Below are 15,749 nucleotides of genomic sequence, written 5' to 3'. Positions count from 1 at the left end.
GACAAGATTCCATCAAAATCCTTTTTGAACTCAGCCACAGTAACTTTTTGCAAGATACATCCACGAAGGCAAAAGAAACAAAAGCAAAAATGAACTATTGCGACTTCATCAAGATAAGAAGCTTTTGCACAGCAAAGGATACAGTCAACAAAACTAAAAGACAATCTACAGAATGGGAGAAGATATTTGCAAATGACGTTATCAGATAAAGGGCTAGTTTCAAGATCTATAAAGAACTTATTCAACTCAACACCAAAGAAACAAACAATCCATCATGAAATGGGCAAAAGACATGAACAGAAATCTCACAGAGGAAGACATAGACATGGCCAACATGCACATGAGAAAATGCTCCGCATCACTTGCCATCAGGGAAATACAAATCAAAACCACAATGAGTGGAAATACAAATCAAAACCACCTCACACCAGTGAAATGGGGAAAATTAACAAGGCAGGAAACCACAAATGTTGGAGAGGATGCAGAGAAAAGGGAACCCTCTTGCACTGTTGGTGGGAATGTGAACTGGTGCAGCCCCTCTGGAAAAGTGTGTGGAGGTTCCTCAAAGAGTTAAAAATAGACCTGCCCTACGACCCACCAATTGCACTGCTGGGGATTTACCCCCAAAGATACAGATACAATGAAATGCTGGGACACCTGCACCCTGATGTTTCTAGCAGCAATGTCCACAATAGCCAAACAGTGGAAGGAGCCTCGGTGTCCATCGAAAGATGAATGGATAAAGAAGATGTGGTGTATGTATCCAATGGAATATTCCTCTGCCATTAGATATGACAAATACCCACCATTTGCTTCGACGTGGATGGAACTGGAGGGTATTATGCTGTGTGAAATAAGTCAATCGGAGAAGGATAAACATTATATGGTCTCATTCATTTGGGGAATATAAATAATAGTGAGAGGGAATATTAGGGAAGGGAGAAGAAATGTGTGGGAAATATCAGAAAGGGAGACAGAACATAAAGACTCCTAACTCTGGGAAACGAACTAGGGGTGGTGGAAAGGAGAAGGGCTAGGCGTGGGGGTTAATGGGTGACGGGCACTGACGGGGGCACTTGACAGGATGAACACTGGGTGTTATTCTGTATTTTGGCAAATTGAACACCAATAAAAAATAAGTTTATTATAAAAAAAGAAAGTAAAATAAAATTAATCAACTTCATCAATTAAAAAATAAATTTAGGGATCCCTGGTGGCGCAGCAGTTTGGCACCTGCCTTTGGACCCGGGTGCTTTCCTGGAGACCTGGGATCGAGTCCCGCGTCGGGCTCCCTGCATGGAGCCTGCTTCTCCCTCTGCCTGTGTCTCTGTCTCTCTGTCTCTCTGTCTCTCTCTGTGTGACTATCATGAATAAATAAATAAAATCTATAAAAAAGAAAAATTAAGGGATCCCTGGGTGGCGCAGCGGTTTGGAGCCTGCCTTTGGCCCAGGGCGCGATCCTGGAGACCCGGGATCGAATCCCACATCGGGCTCCCGGTGCATGGAGCCTGCTTCTCCCTCTGCCTGTGTCTCTGCCTCTCTCTTTCTCACTGTGTGCCTATCATAAATAAATAAAAAAAAAATTAAAAAAAAAAAAGAAAAATTAAAAAATTAAAAAATAATAAAATAAAATAAAAATAAAATAAAATGAGTCTCTTGTAGACTGCATATAGAAGGGTCTGCCTTTCTATCCAGTCTGATACCCTGCACCTTTTGATGGGATCATTTATCCCAATTACATTCAGAGTAAGTATTGAAAGAAATGAATTTAGTGTCATCATATTACTGATTCAGGCCCTGTTTTGTGGATTGTTTCTTTGGGCTTCCTTTTTCTTATACAGGGTTGTTTCTTGCAAACTACATATTCTTTCAGTTTCTGCATATCCTGGAAGCTCTTTATTGATCCTTCTATTCTGAATGACAGACTTGCCAGATAAAGTATTCTTGGCTGCATGTTCTTCTCATGTAGTACCTTGAATAGATCTTGCCAGCCCTTTCTGACCTCCCAGGTCTCTGTGGAGAGGCCTGCTGTTAATCTGATATTTCTCTCCATATAAATTAAGAATCTCTTGCCTCGTGCTGCTTTTAGGATTTTCTCTTTCTCTTTGAAATTTGCAAGTTTCACTATTAAATGTCGAGGTGTTGAACAGTTTTGATTGATTTTGGGGTGGGTTCTCTCTATCTTTTGGCTCTGAATGTCTATTTACTTCCTCAGATCAGGGAAGTTCTCAGCTATGATTTGTTCAAATATACATTTTGGTCCCGTCTCCCTCTCAGCCTCTTCTGGAATCCCAATTATACATAAATTCATCTTTCTAAGGTTTTTGTTTATTTCCCTAAGCCTTTCCTCATGGTCTCTTGATTGTTTTCCTCTTTTTTCCTCAGCTTCCTTCCTACCATCAACTTGTCTTCTATGTCATTCACTCTCTCCTCTACCTCATTAACCCTAGCAGTTAGGTCCTCCAGTTTGGATTTCATCTCATTTAATCTATTTTTAATTTTGGCCTAATTAGATATGAATTCTGCAGTATTGAAGTCTCTAGAGTCTTTTAAACTTTTTTCCAGAGCCACCAGTAGCTTTATAATTGTGCTTCTGAATAGATTTTCTGACATCGTATTGAAATACATATCTCTAACTCTGTGACATAGAATTCTGTTTCAGGTTCTTTCTTTTGTGGTGAATGCTTCCTTGTAGTCATTTTTTCCAGTTCAGAGTGTATGTATGTGCAGGCTGAGTCAAAAATATCAACCACAACCTAAGTAAAATACATCATAGATGATTCTGAACAGGTCAGAGAACAGAAAATAAAAAAGAACTACACAACAAAATAAAACAAAAGGATCACTAAAGTGAAAAACAAATTTTTAAACAAAGTAGTCAATATAGGGATCCCTGGGTGGCGCAGTGGTTTGGCGCCTGCCTTTAGCCCAGGGCGCGATCCTGGAGACCCGGGATCGAATCCCACGTCGGGCTCCCGGTGCATGGAGCCTGCTTCTCCCTCTGCCTGTGTCTCTGCCTCTCTCTCTCTCTCTCTCTCTGTGACTATCATAAATAAATAAAAATTAAAAAAAATTAAAAAAAAAAAAACAAAGTAGTCAATATAAAAGACCAAAAATGATAAAGAAGAAAATAGAAAAAGAAAAAAGAAATAAGAAAAAAAAAACAGAAAAAAGAGAAAAAAGAGAAAAGGAGGTGCTGGCAGATGGTGGTGGTGAATAAGTGGTAGTGGAGAGAGAATGTAGTCTACCTGAGGGGTCCTAGATGGAGATTCTCTTGGTCCTGAGTGTATTTTGTTCTGTATGTTAGAAGTTGCTCAACCCCAAATTTATATAAACCAGCAATACTTATAGAAATGCCCATCATTGACCACCAAAACATAAATGAGATAAAAGAGGGGGGCATAATGGGAAGGAAGAGAGAATATAATCTCACAGAATGAACCCTGGGATCATGACCTGAGCCAAAGGTGGAAACTCAACCATTGAGCCACCCAGGTGTCCCTCTTTTCCTTTTACTTATCCATCACCTTCCACCCTTCCACCTATGCCTGTTCCTTCTTCTCACCCTCCTGTCTTTTCCTGCAAAACAGGCCTCTGGATGAGGTGGAAGAACAAGCAGTGGTTGGGCATCGGTTCTGGTGAGTTCTTCTGTGTGTGCTTAGGGAGGAAGAATGGATTTTGGGTTTCAGCATCACTCTACTTCCCCCTCTTCTTCAGGATTTTGACTGTTGGCAAGTGGGAATTTAGTTGCAGAATCCATCCTGATTATGCCACCACCCTCAGCGCATACACACACACACACACATACTCACGCACACACACCCTGGGTAGCAGCTAAAGACCAATCTGACCCTAAACCATTAACTGTCCAAGCTCCTGGGCCTTAACCATCACACTAATTTGGGTGGTGCCCCAACCAAGACTCAAGGCCTAGCTATGACCTTTGAAGCTTGGGGGACTAATGAGTGACACCATAAAAGTCGGCGACCCCCGGTTGGGAGAAGCACCATTTGTATGAGGGGCAGAGAGGAGGAGCCAGAGATAGACTAAGGGCTCCCTGCGCCCAGGCCAATGTTCAGGGCCTGCCTGAGCCTCACTCTGAGTCTCGTCCTCAACTCAGCTGTCACCCTAACCCTGACCCTCAGCCTGACCCTCACTCTTTCCCTGACCCTGATCCTTTCCCTAATCCTCACCCTCACCTTAACCCTGATCCTGAGCCTGACCCTCACCCTGACCCTCAACCTAAACCTAATCCTGAACCTCACTCTAAACCTGATGATTACCCTCACCCTCACCCTTTCCCTGACCCTGATCCTGTCCCTGATCCTCGCCCTAACCTTAACTGTAACCCTGAACCTGACCCTGACCCTAACCCTAAATTCATCAAACAAGATGCTATTTTTTTTTAAGATTTATTTATTTATTTATTCAGAGAAGAGCGAAAGAGAGGCAGAGACACAGGCAGAGAGAGAAGCAGGCTCCATGCAGGGAGCCCGACGTGGGACTCGATCCCGGGTCTCCAGGATCACACCCTGGGCTGCAGACGGTGCTAAACCGCTGCGCCACCAGGGCTGCCCAAGATGCTGGTTTAAAACTGCATTCTAGTAACACTTCTTTCTCAGGGCACTCGCCTTATGTTTTCACACATACTATTAAGATAGTTTCTATTGTCAACACACAAGAGTATAAGTAAAACCTGCTTCCTTTGTGCGATAACTTCTTTCTCAGAGTTAAAGATATGTCAGTTGACATACAAATGCACACATATATTTGGTATGGGTTATAAAGGTGCCAGTTGAATGCTGCATTCTAGTAATGCTTGTTTCTCAGAGTTAAGTATATATCACGTGCCATATGCTTTCTCACCTCCTTTGAGAGAGCTCCTCAAGTGTTATCACTGGTGTGGTGCTGACCCTGTGCCGGTACTAAGTGCTTCATGCATGTTATATAGGTGCTCCTCCTGACAACACTATGAGCTACTTGTATTACTCCCCTTTGTGCAAGTATAGAAAGGTGGAGCCTTTCCTGACAGGTACATGGAGGAGCTGGGATTTGACCTCAGAGGAGCTGGGATTTGACCTCGGGCCCTCTGGTTCTGCTTTGATCTGTGACGTATGTTCTCAGGACAGCCCCCACACAGTAACAGTTGAGAGTAGGTCATTAGGCTGACCAGGGGATGCTATTAGGCCCCCTTTGCCTGACTATCTTATGCAACAGGGTAGGTATTCATAAGTTTTGTGTGAGCCATCATTGTGTTTGTGCATGCATGGATGTGTGTGTGTGTGTGTGTGTGTGTGCGTGTGTGTGTACAAGGGAGAGCTGGAGCACAGGGAAGGTCACCTGATCACCAGGACTGGCTAGTATCACTCTCCGTGGGCACAGACACTCATACCAGGGAACTGGGGAGGCATTCCCAGATTCTCTCCATGGTGCACCTGGAGCACATCCTGAGAGCCAATAAGCTGTGGCACATTCACGACCCATCTGGATGGAAGAGGCCACATCTGCGTGATGTACCTGTTTCCTTTCCCCTACCCTGGACTTACTGATACAAAATGCCTAAGCCTGAGTGTAAAAGTAGTCCTCCCAAGGGGATAAAATAAATCATGCTTTTGTAGCCTAGAAGTTTGACATACACCTGGCCAATTTCTTCACAGGGAAGGTAGATAAGGCTGCTGATGGATTTAAAAAAAAATCTTTAAAAATAAAGAAAATCCATAAGATTATAAGAAATTTCCTTTTTTAAGATATTATTTATTTGAGAGAGAGACTGAATGAGAGAGAGCATGAGCAGGGACAGGAGCAGAGGGAGAGGGAGAAGCAGGCTCCTCGCCAAGTAGGGAGCCTGATGCAGGGCTCAACACAAGACCCTGGGATCATGACCTGAGCTGAAGGCAAATGCTTCCCCACTGATTCACCCAGAAGCCACGTTGTTATGAGATTGTGTTAGTTACTCCATTCTCCACATTACCCCACTTTCACCTCTCCTGAAGAGCTTTGGCATCTTTCTTATCCATTTCCATTGTTTGGCTCTCATTTTAAAAACTAGATTCACCTTTGGAGAAAGGATGAGCCAGTGTCTCAGAGCAAATTCATCTGCTTTAAACTAGGGAGCCTAGCAGAATCCTTGGGATTGTGGGTAAGATGCAGACACTGGGCCCCTCAAAGTTTGGTCCCAGAAGCCTGTAGATGTCAAGGAGACCTAGGGCATTTGAAGGTGCCCACCAGGGCATGGCAGTGTGTAAGCTGGGCAAGAGGTTTTAGGAGGGAGCTGACCTCATTTCTGGGCAAGAGAAACAAATTTAGACATGTCTTTTCCATAAAAATAAAAAGATTTTATTTATTAATGAGAGAGAGAGAGGCAGAGACACAGGCAGAAGAAGAAGCAGGCTCCATGCAGAGAGCCCAATGTGGGACTCGACCCAGGGTCCCCAGAATCATGCCCTGGGCTGAAGGTGGCACTAAACCGCAGAACCACCCAATGGGAAGTTTCTGACTCACAGTAGAGAGTTTTAGTTTTACAAGATGAAATGTGCTCTAAAGATGGGTTACAGGGAGGTTGTACGAAGATATTAATGCGTTTAATATGCTTAAAATGTACTCCATGAACTTAATGTAGTTAATGAAATATATAAATGGGTGATTTGTAGATGGTAGGTTTTTGATCATGTGTATTGTACATCAATAAAGTATATTTTATTTAAAAGCAGCAAATACAGAGAAATGAGCACAGGACAATGTAGTCTTCCCTTTATACCCTCCCATTTTGCTGCTGCTATTTTATCTCAGCCTTTTTCCTTGAGACAACTTTGCTCAAACAAAATATTCTCATCACGTGCCCAAATACTTAAAGGCCTAAAATCAAAATTTCCAAAACAGGAAAGAGCTTTCTAAAAGGTAGTTTTCAGGGTTAATTTCTTCCTCCATCAATTTTTAAAATCTCAGGCAAATTAAAAATTCTGCTGCATCTACTTGAATTTTAATTCAATGATTTTTAAAATCAGAATTGATTCTATTTAGGCAAATGGTTGGATATTTTTATCCATATCATTATCTACTGACTACAGACAGCGTCTGCTGTTTTAAGTTTTGTTTAGGTGTCATTATTTTTACCAAGCCAACTTTTCTGATCTTATGAATATTACAATAATGTTTGCCCAGTTGTATTGATATAATAGACATAGAGCACTGTGTATGTTCAAGGTAAACAGCATAACAATTTTACATTCCTGTATTGTGACAGAATAAGTTTGGTTAAACACCATCATCTCTTATAGATACAAAAATAAAGTAAATAAAAAAGAAAGCAAACGACTTTCCTTGTGATGAGAACTCTCAAGATTTACTTTCTTGACACCTCTCAGATACACCACAAAGCAGTAATAACTGTGTCATCATGATGTACTGTAAACTGCTATTACTTCTTTATCTTAAAACTGAAAGTTTGTATCTTTTCACCATTCCCTCAACCCCCATTCTGGTTACTTCAATCTGATCTCTTTTTCTGAATTAGGTTTTTCATCTTTTATTTATTTATTTTTGTTTTAGATTCCACATATAAGGGAATATATATATATAATTACGTGTGTGTGTATAAATCATAATTTACCTTTCTCTGTCTCAGTTATTTCTTTGGTGGGTGTGCCTGCCTGGGGCTGTATTGCTAGAGCTGGAGAACACAACGCAGGAAACCTCCCTTTGAATGGTACCTAGGGACTTCTGCTGGAGGAACTGCAGACGAAAGACTCATGCAGAGATCATTGTGGTCATACCCCTGCCCAGAGACAACTTGAAACTCTTAGTGGCATTCCTACCTTCAGTCAGGCTGGCTAAAAGGGGAAGTGTGTTCCAAGAACTTCTCATTGATTCATTCCATAACTATGCACTAAGTACTCACCCTATGTCAGGTACCTTGGTGGGCCCATAGATAGAGCTGAAAATACAATGACCTACTGCCTGTAGGAACTCACAGTCTGGAGGTGGACAAAAGTACAAAAACAAAGACACATGAAAGAAAAGAGCAAGTGCTATATGCTACACAAGACTGTATGCCGGGAAGGAAGGTTGGGGAATCATTGGAGAGAAAGGTATGAAAGGACTCACTGAGGGTAACATTGGTGAGAACAGAATAACAAAAGGGAGTTAGATCTGCACACGTCTGAGGACAGTGTGTCGGGAAGAAGGGACCCCTGATGCAGATACTCACTAATAGAAGTTGGTTTGGCCAGAGGAGGTGGAAAGGGCAGCCAGCACGGCTGTGAGGAAAGGAGGAGGAGATCTGAGGAGAGGGAAGAGGGCAGGGATGCTAAGGCCTGGTAGAATGTTAGTTATCTATTGTTCCTCTGTTACTCTGTTGCCCCGATACCTTGCATCTTAAAATTCATATATTTAATTTCTCATCAGTTTTGTGGATGAGGAACCCAGGCACAAATTAGCTTGGTTCCTCAGCCTCAAGGTTCATCAGAGGCTACAGCTGTGGCCCCATAGGAGGCTAGCCTGGCAGAGGATTTTCTCCCAAGTTGACTCAGTTCTCTGCTACGTGAGCCTCTATACATGGCAGCTCAAAACATCTCTGGTTGATTTTTTATTCAGGGATAGAGAAGAAAATGGGAAAAGGAAAGTGTCAGAAGTGGAACATGAGTGAGTGGAATAGGAGAGGAAGTAACTAGGAAGTGAGAGGCTATTTCCAATTGAAACTTAGATGTGACATGCCATCATTTTGGCTGTATCCTATTGGTCAGAAACTAGTCATGAAGCACCTCGGGGTTACAAAGGGATACCTATACCACAGGTCAGGATTGCTGGGAGCCGTTGTGAAGGTTGCAACCCTCAGAGACCAAAGCGAGGTAACTGGATAGCATTCTAAATATAACAGGAAACAATTGGATGGTTTTATTACAGAAGATGACAATGTCTGCATCTTGGAGCATTTTCACCTCATTGTGGTGCCCCCATTAAAATGCAAGTGAATATTGTGATATTACATTGCTGGAACCCAGGCCACATTTGAGTGGAACTTCATGCCACATCCCACCCCTTCTTGTAAATCTTCCATCCTTAAATTTCTACCTCAGATATACAGTAAACAAGCCCACACGTGTTATAAACATCATCCATAGACACCTGATGATGTTCCCAGGAAGCAGATTCTAGCCTGGCCCCCACTGTGCAGGTTAGGACACTGAGGACAATGTGAGAGATGCAGTGGGTTAGGCAGGACACAGAACTGGGAAAACAGAGAATTCAGCTCTGTCTCCTCAAATGGAGGACTTTACTTGCATTTTCAGAGAGTTGTGGCTGTTGCATTTTTGGCTCATCGTGTACAGTTAAAGAGATGACATTTGGTTGGGTGTATTCCTAGGTATCTTATGCTTTTGGGTGCAATTGTAAATGGGATTGACTCCTTAATTTCTCTTTCTTCCATCTCACTGTTAGTATATAGATATGCCACTGATTTCTGGGCATTGATTTTGTATCCTGCCACGCTACCAAATTACTGTATGAGTTCTAGCAATCTTGGGGTGGAGGCTTTTGGGTTTTCTATGTAGAGTATCATGTCATCGGCAAAGAGGAAGAGTTTGACTTCTTCTTTGCCACTTTGAATGCCTTTAATGTCTTTCTGTTGTCTGATTGCTGAGGCTAGGACTTCCAGTACTATGTTGAATAGCAGTGGTGAGAGTGGACATCCCTGTCTTGTTCCTGATCTTAGGGGAAAGGCTCCCAGTGCTTCCCCATTGAGAATGATATTTGCTGTGGGCTTTTCGTAGATGGCTTTTAAGATGTTGAGGAATGTTCCTTCTATCCCTACACTCTGAAGAGTTTTGATCAGGAATGGATGCTGTGTTTTGTCAAATGCTTTCTCTTCATCGAATGAGAGGATCATATGGCTCTTGGTTTTTCTCTTGCTGATATGATGAATCACATTGATTGTTTTACGAGTGTTGAACCAGTCTTGTGTCCCAGGAATCAATTCTACTTTGTCATAGTGAATAATTTTCTTAATGTACTGTTGGAGCCTATGGGCTAGTATCTTGTTGAGAATTTTTGCATCCATGTTCATCAGGGATATTGGTCTGTAATTCTCCTTTTTGCGGGGGTCTTTGTCTGGTTTTGGAATTAAGGTGATGCTGGCCTCATAGAATGAATTTGGAAGTGCTCCATCTCTTTCTATCTTTCCAAACAGCTTTAGTAGAATAGGTATGGTTTCTTCTTTAAACGTTTGATAGAATTCCCCTGGGAAGCCATCTGGCCCTGGACTTTTGTGTCTTCGGAGGTTTTTGATGACTGCTTCAATTTCCTCCCTGGTTATTGGCCTGTTCAGGTTTTCTATTTCTTCCTGTTCCAGTTTTGGTAGTTTGTGGCTTTCCAGAGATGCGTCCATTTCTTCTAGATTGCCTAATTTATTGGCGTATAGCTGTTCATAATGTGTTTTTAAAATCGTTTGTATTTCCTTGGTGTTGGTAGTGATCTCTCCTTTCTCATTCATGATTTTATGAATTTGAGTCTTCTCTCTCTTCTTTTTCATCAGGCTGGCTAATGGTTTATCTATTTATTAATTGTTTCAAAGAACCAACTCCTGGTTTTGTTTATCTGTTCCACAGTTCTTCTGGTCTCGATTTCGTTGAGTTCTGCTTGAACTAGGGGAAAAATCATTCCTTTCTGGCAAGAAATAACCAATTAAATGCCGCACTAGTAGTTAGTATATAGGCTACTTTCCCATTCCCCCCCTCCCACCCACCCCTCAGCATTCCATCTCCTGGCCCCAAACCTACTCAGTTAAAGTCTCTAGGTCTAAGTGGTCTGCAGGTTGGAACCTGGGGGGTTGCTGATGGATTTCTGCAAATTGCTGATGTTGAAATTCTGTAAGGAGGCAGTTCCCACAGGCTGGAACTGGCCAAGTGGCTGTGGTGCCGGGCCACCTGTCCCACTCCACTGAGTGCCAAAGGGGGGAGCTGGAAAACCGTACTGCTGTGGGAGGCACAAAGACTTGGTGAAGTGACCTAGAGAGGTAGCTGATGCTGCAGAGATGGGAGCAGAACCACCCAGATTTGAGGTCATGGAGATGCACAGCTGACCAGGTGCGGAGAACTTTCTTGCCATTCCAGGGCCCTCATAATTCATGTGTCCTTTGCTTCCTCTTCTGCCTGAGAGATTCATGGGATCTCAGGCCCAATTGTCTACTAACTTGTGTAGGTCATCTGTGAATGTGCCCTTCCTGCTGGATGTCACGGCAGGAGGTTGAGCTGGGGCAGCTTGGCTGTTCAATGTTCCCCTGACAGTGTTTGTGCTGCTGGTCCCTTGACCTGGAGCAGAAAGGCTTGGGACTGAAATGGCACCATCACTGGTAAAGGCTGAGTAGAGGTTGTCACTGGAGGGAGATAGCTTAAGGGGCTGTAACAGCTGATTTGGCCCAGTCTCAGAGATGTTGCCAGGAGGGTGGAGGGTCTGCTGAGCATGCAAAACTGGAGCAGCACTCTGACCAGACAGGTTACCTGAAAGCTGGGGACTTTTATTCCCCAAGGAACTGCTGCAACTAGACTTGCTGCCTTTGCTTTTAGTGGGTCACCTTCTTCTCCCTGAAAGGGGGGCAGCTGGGGGGATAATGACAGCAGGGGGAACCTTTCCCAGTTTGGTATACAAAGATTCAATTTCATGCTTCTGGCGACTCTGCAGGTCTTGAATGTCCAGGGCGGCCTGTGATTGACAGAAAGAGAAAGTTTTTGGACACAGATCTGGCCCATGATTCTGAAGAGTTGTTTCAGGATCTCAGTCAACTACAAGAGGCTTGGTTAGCTGAAGCACACGTTCCTGATGATGAACAGTTTGTCCCAGATTTCCAGGCTAATAACTGTGCAGAAAATAGTTAATGGATGATTCAAGTTCATTGTGGCTTCACCCAACATATTGTCAATTTTGTGTCTACTTCTAGGTTGACACTGGGTGGTCACAGTGTGACCTGATTTACCCTTGTGTTTTGCATAGTTGTCAGGACTTTATCTTTCAGAGAGGAGTAAAAAATTTTTCTTCAAATGGTAAAAAAAAAAAAATTCCCCTAGTGTCTCACTGCCATGAGACAGTTCTGACTCATCCACCCTGGGTGAGGGCCCAACAAGGACACTCTTTTTTTTTGCCTGGGAACTTTGGCCCCTCCTCGGCGTGGCCTGATCGGTGCCCGAGGGACCTGCATGACCCCAGTGTTGAGGAGGATCAACAGGCGGAGGCCGCGGGCCAACTTGCGAGGGCAGGGGCGCCTTGCTGGGGTGCTCTTTCGGCTGCTGGCATCTCCCAGGGGAGGGGAGGCCAAGGTCAGCATGACCTGGTGAGAGGCCCCCTCCTGGAGTCAGTTCTGGGCAGCATCGGCTCCCCAGGACTCTGGGAGCAGCAGCGATTCCTCCTTGCCCACCTAAGGTTGGTGTGACCAGGCTGGCCCCCGGAATCAGGCGCCCAAAGCCCCCACAAGAAACTGGAGGGACAACAACCACGGAGGAGACAGGAGGTGTCCCTGCAGCCTGCGTCTGCATGCTTCCCAAAGGATCGAAGGGAGCCAGATTTGGAGAGCTCCTGGGGACCCTTGACAGGTGGCTTTGGTCCAATGGGACCGTCCCGCGAGGACTGGGTTTGTGGTTTGCCGCCAAAGCATTCTCGGGCCCACTTGGGCTCTGCCCTGGGTGCCGAGCTCTTCTGTTCTGAAACCAAACCTGGGACAGAGAATAGGGGTTGTGGCCATCAGGAGGACGGGATGCCAAGTCTGCTTGCCCGTGACCTGCCCTGTCCCACCTCACCCACCACACACACACACCCCGCCCTGTGCTCTCTCCAGGAAAGACGCAGTGAATGGTTGGGGCTGCACCTCAGGCCACGGCTGTCCCTACCTTTCCATGGGCCCTCGAAAACCACGCGCACGCCCTGGGCAACCTTGGCCACCTAGCCGGGAGCATACTGGGCCTGTGTCACTTCGCCGGGCAGGTGCTTCTGCTGCTCTTCGCTCCCTGCCCTGCCCTCGCCTTCTTTGCCATTTGCGGCCTGGGGATCAGCCGTGCCCTGAGTCCTGGGACCGAGACTCAGCCGACGGCCTGCCCCACTTTACCCAGGATAGTCCACGTCCTGAGGTCTGCTCCCGGCTGCCCTCAACACCTCTGTCCCCATCTACTCTTGGGTGTGAACGTGTGGAAAACCACATCCTCTGCCTCAGAGCCTTGGACTCATGGCTACGGGGTCTGACTGCAGGCACATCTGTGATGGGCCGAGCGAAAGGCGTGGGCAGCCAGCCCTCCACATCCAGAACAGCTACGTTTGCATCGGCCCTCCCTCCCGTCCTGGCTGGAGGAAAAGAGGAGCTCAGGTGAGCTCCTGGAGTTTCCCCTCTGACCCTGGAAAAGACGCGTCAGAGGAAAGCCAAGGCGTGCCACCTGAAGCAGCCTCCTCACTCACGCTCTTGCACCAACCAAGAGTCTTTCAGAGAATCTGCCTATATCTCCCTGAAAGCTGCCTCACACCTCCCATCCCGTAAAGCGCTGTGTGCAGAACTAAGGCAGAAGAGCCGCACACAGCTGGGCTCCCCGAATCCTCTCCCTCACCTGGATTAGGGCCTGTAATCCCGGCTGATCAGGTTATCCACACAAGCTGTGGCTCCTGGGCAGGATCCGTTTTAGCCCCGTGGTCCTGAGGCCCAGGGCAGCATCACACCGGTCTCCACACAAAGGACGGCAAGCCCACGCACACTAATGGCATCTTGGGGGCGTACTCAATGGATAAGCGGGCTGAGTTTGAAGCCGCTGAGACTACGGCTTCTCTCGAGAGGGGCCAACTTGGACATATTCCCACTTTGGTCCGGTCACCATTTCTACAAGCATGTGTGCTAACCAACATTGAGTTTGGAAATTCTTCCTTTGGACGGGTTCTCCCGGGCTTAGTCAACACTCTGCCCCTGGTGCCTCTGCCCCACACCCCGCGGGTACCCCCTCCCCAGGAGCCCACGTCTCTCCAGCACCATGTAAGGGCCACCTTCCCTTCCACAGGGAACAACCCCCGTGACACACTGTAAAAACTCACCTGAATTCTGGCTTCTGGAAGGCCTGTTTTTCTGGCCAGGCTTTCCCTCATACCAATGCCAGGAAACCGCTCCTCCTCAAAGGCTTGAAGGAGGATACTGGTTTGGGATGCAGAAATGGATGTCCGTTTTCTCCTGCCTTCCTTCGGGACTCGACCTAAAGAGAGAACAAGGTTGGAGAGGAGGGCTTGGACGCCAATAGCACAGCCAGTGTGGAGACAGAAGTGGGTGTCAGGGTGTGTGTGATGGTGTGTGATGGTGTCTGAATTCATATGACTGCGTGTGTGTGTGTGTGTGTGTGTGTGTGTGTTAGAGAGAGAGAGAGAGAGAGAGAGAGAGCGCTTTTCTGCATGTTCTCTGTCTTCATAGGCTCTCCTTCCCTGAGCCCAAGGAGACAGAGCCTGGGCCGAGCCCCAGAGCCAGCGTTTGAATAACAATGGTGAGTTGATGGAAGAAGAGGCCTGTGTCCTGGCTAGCAGGTTCAGGACAGGAAGATGCAGATACTTCCTGACCCAGAAACAGCCCGCCTGCTGCCTGCCCAGGAATGGCAGGCGGGGTGTCGCCATCTGGGGTCACAAGGGTGGCTAGAGCCTGAGAGCAGAGCTTGGGGCCCTTCCTGAGGCTTTTGCCACGGCCAGGTCAGCACACAGAGACACGTTCCTGTGTCAAGGAGTGGCTCAGGAGGGGACCCTTCTTGGGTGCCGGGGAGTCACCTGGAGGCTGTGCCTTTCCACTCGGTGGCCCTTCTCCTTGGGGAATTCTGGAGTCCAGTCGGCGGCTCTGCCTTAGCTGTCTCGTTCTCTGGTTTTGGAACCAGACCTAAGGGGCAAGAGAAGAAGCAACGTTCAGGGAACACGGGAGGGCAGGAAATCCCACACATGTGGCAGGGACATGAGGCCCCAAGGCCAACCAACAACCCAGAGAAAGCCAGAGCTGGCTTGGTGCCTCCAGTGGCACGTGCTATTTGCATGGCCCTCTGGTGTACAAGGAAGTAGGCGTTGGTCTAACCTGAGGAGCGAGAAATGTAGGGAAACCTACAACAGACGGCATGGGGACAAGAGTCATTTCTTCTTTGGTCATCCGCATGGGCAGAGGATGCAGCTCCTGCTGAAGTCCCCTGTAGGGAGCTGAGGCACTTTGACTGACCAAGAAGACACTGGAAACGGGTGTCATTCTCCTCACCAATGGACCCATGCGCAGGCTTCCTCTGCACTGGAGGGAAAAGACAGGTGTGCCGTCATGGATAGGCATACGTGCGTCTCTATGTGTCTCCTCCCCACCCCTGTAGGAGGACTCACGGTGTTTCATGTGGGGAAAGTGATTGGTCAGGACACAGGATCTCTGGGGACACTCAGCCCATGGGCATGGACCTGTCGTCGGGCCTCAGACCTTGGGCCCCAGAGTTCCCTCGTCCCTTGAGTGAAGGTCTTGGAACGACCTCCAAGGGCAAGGTCTCCTAGGCCCCCCACACCCCAGGCCGTAGGTTCTGAGCTCCCCAGCTGACCACGCAGAAGGACGGGCAAACACCTAGCCCCATGTGCGTGCACTCTTCCTCCCCCAGAGTCCGTGAGAAAAGCACTGGGGCTGCCTACCTGGATTCTAGACTCGGAGATGGCCAGCTCTCGGGCCAGGTGTTCTCTGGCAGTGATGCTGGGGTAAGGGTTCTTCTGGAAGAATGCCTGCAGGGCCCCCTTCTGGC

The 15,749-nt window shown here is 46.6% G+C and overlaps 1 long non-coding RNA gene across 1 annotated transcript; it reads right to left on the bottom strand.

Annotated features, from left to right (window-relative positions):
• Positions 1 to 14,785: 14,785 nt before the first annotated feature.
• LOC144324573 (uncharacterized) lies at positions 14,786 to 15,749 on the bottom strand. Its single transcript, XR_013390016.1, has 3 exons — positions 15,643 to 15,749; positions 15,059 to 15,262; positions 14,786 to 14,869 (listed from the first exon to the last, which is right to left on the bottom strand). It is a non-coding gene; the product is annotated as an uncharacterized LOC144324573 (long non-coding RNA).

Source organism: Canis aureus, chromosome 12, assembly GCF_053574225.1.
Source record: "Canis aureus isolate CA01 chromosome 12, VMU_Caureus_v.1.0, whole genome shotgun sequence".
NCBI classification, from domain to species: Eukaryota; Metazoa; Chordata; class Mammalia; order Carnivora; family Canidae; genus Canis; species Canis aureus.
This window is presented reverse-complemented; position numbering and strand designations above follow the sequence as displayed.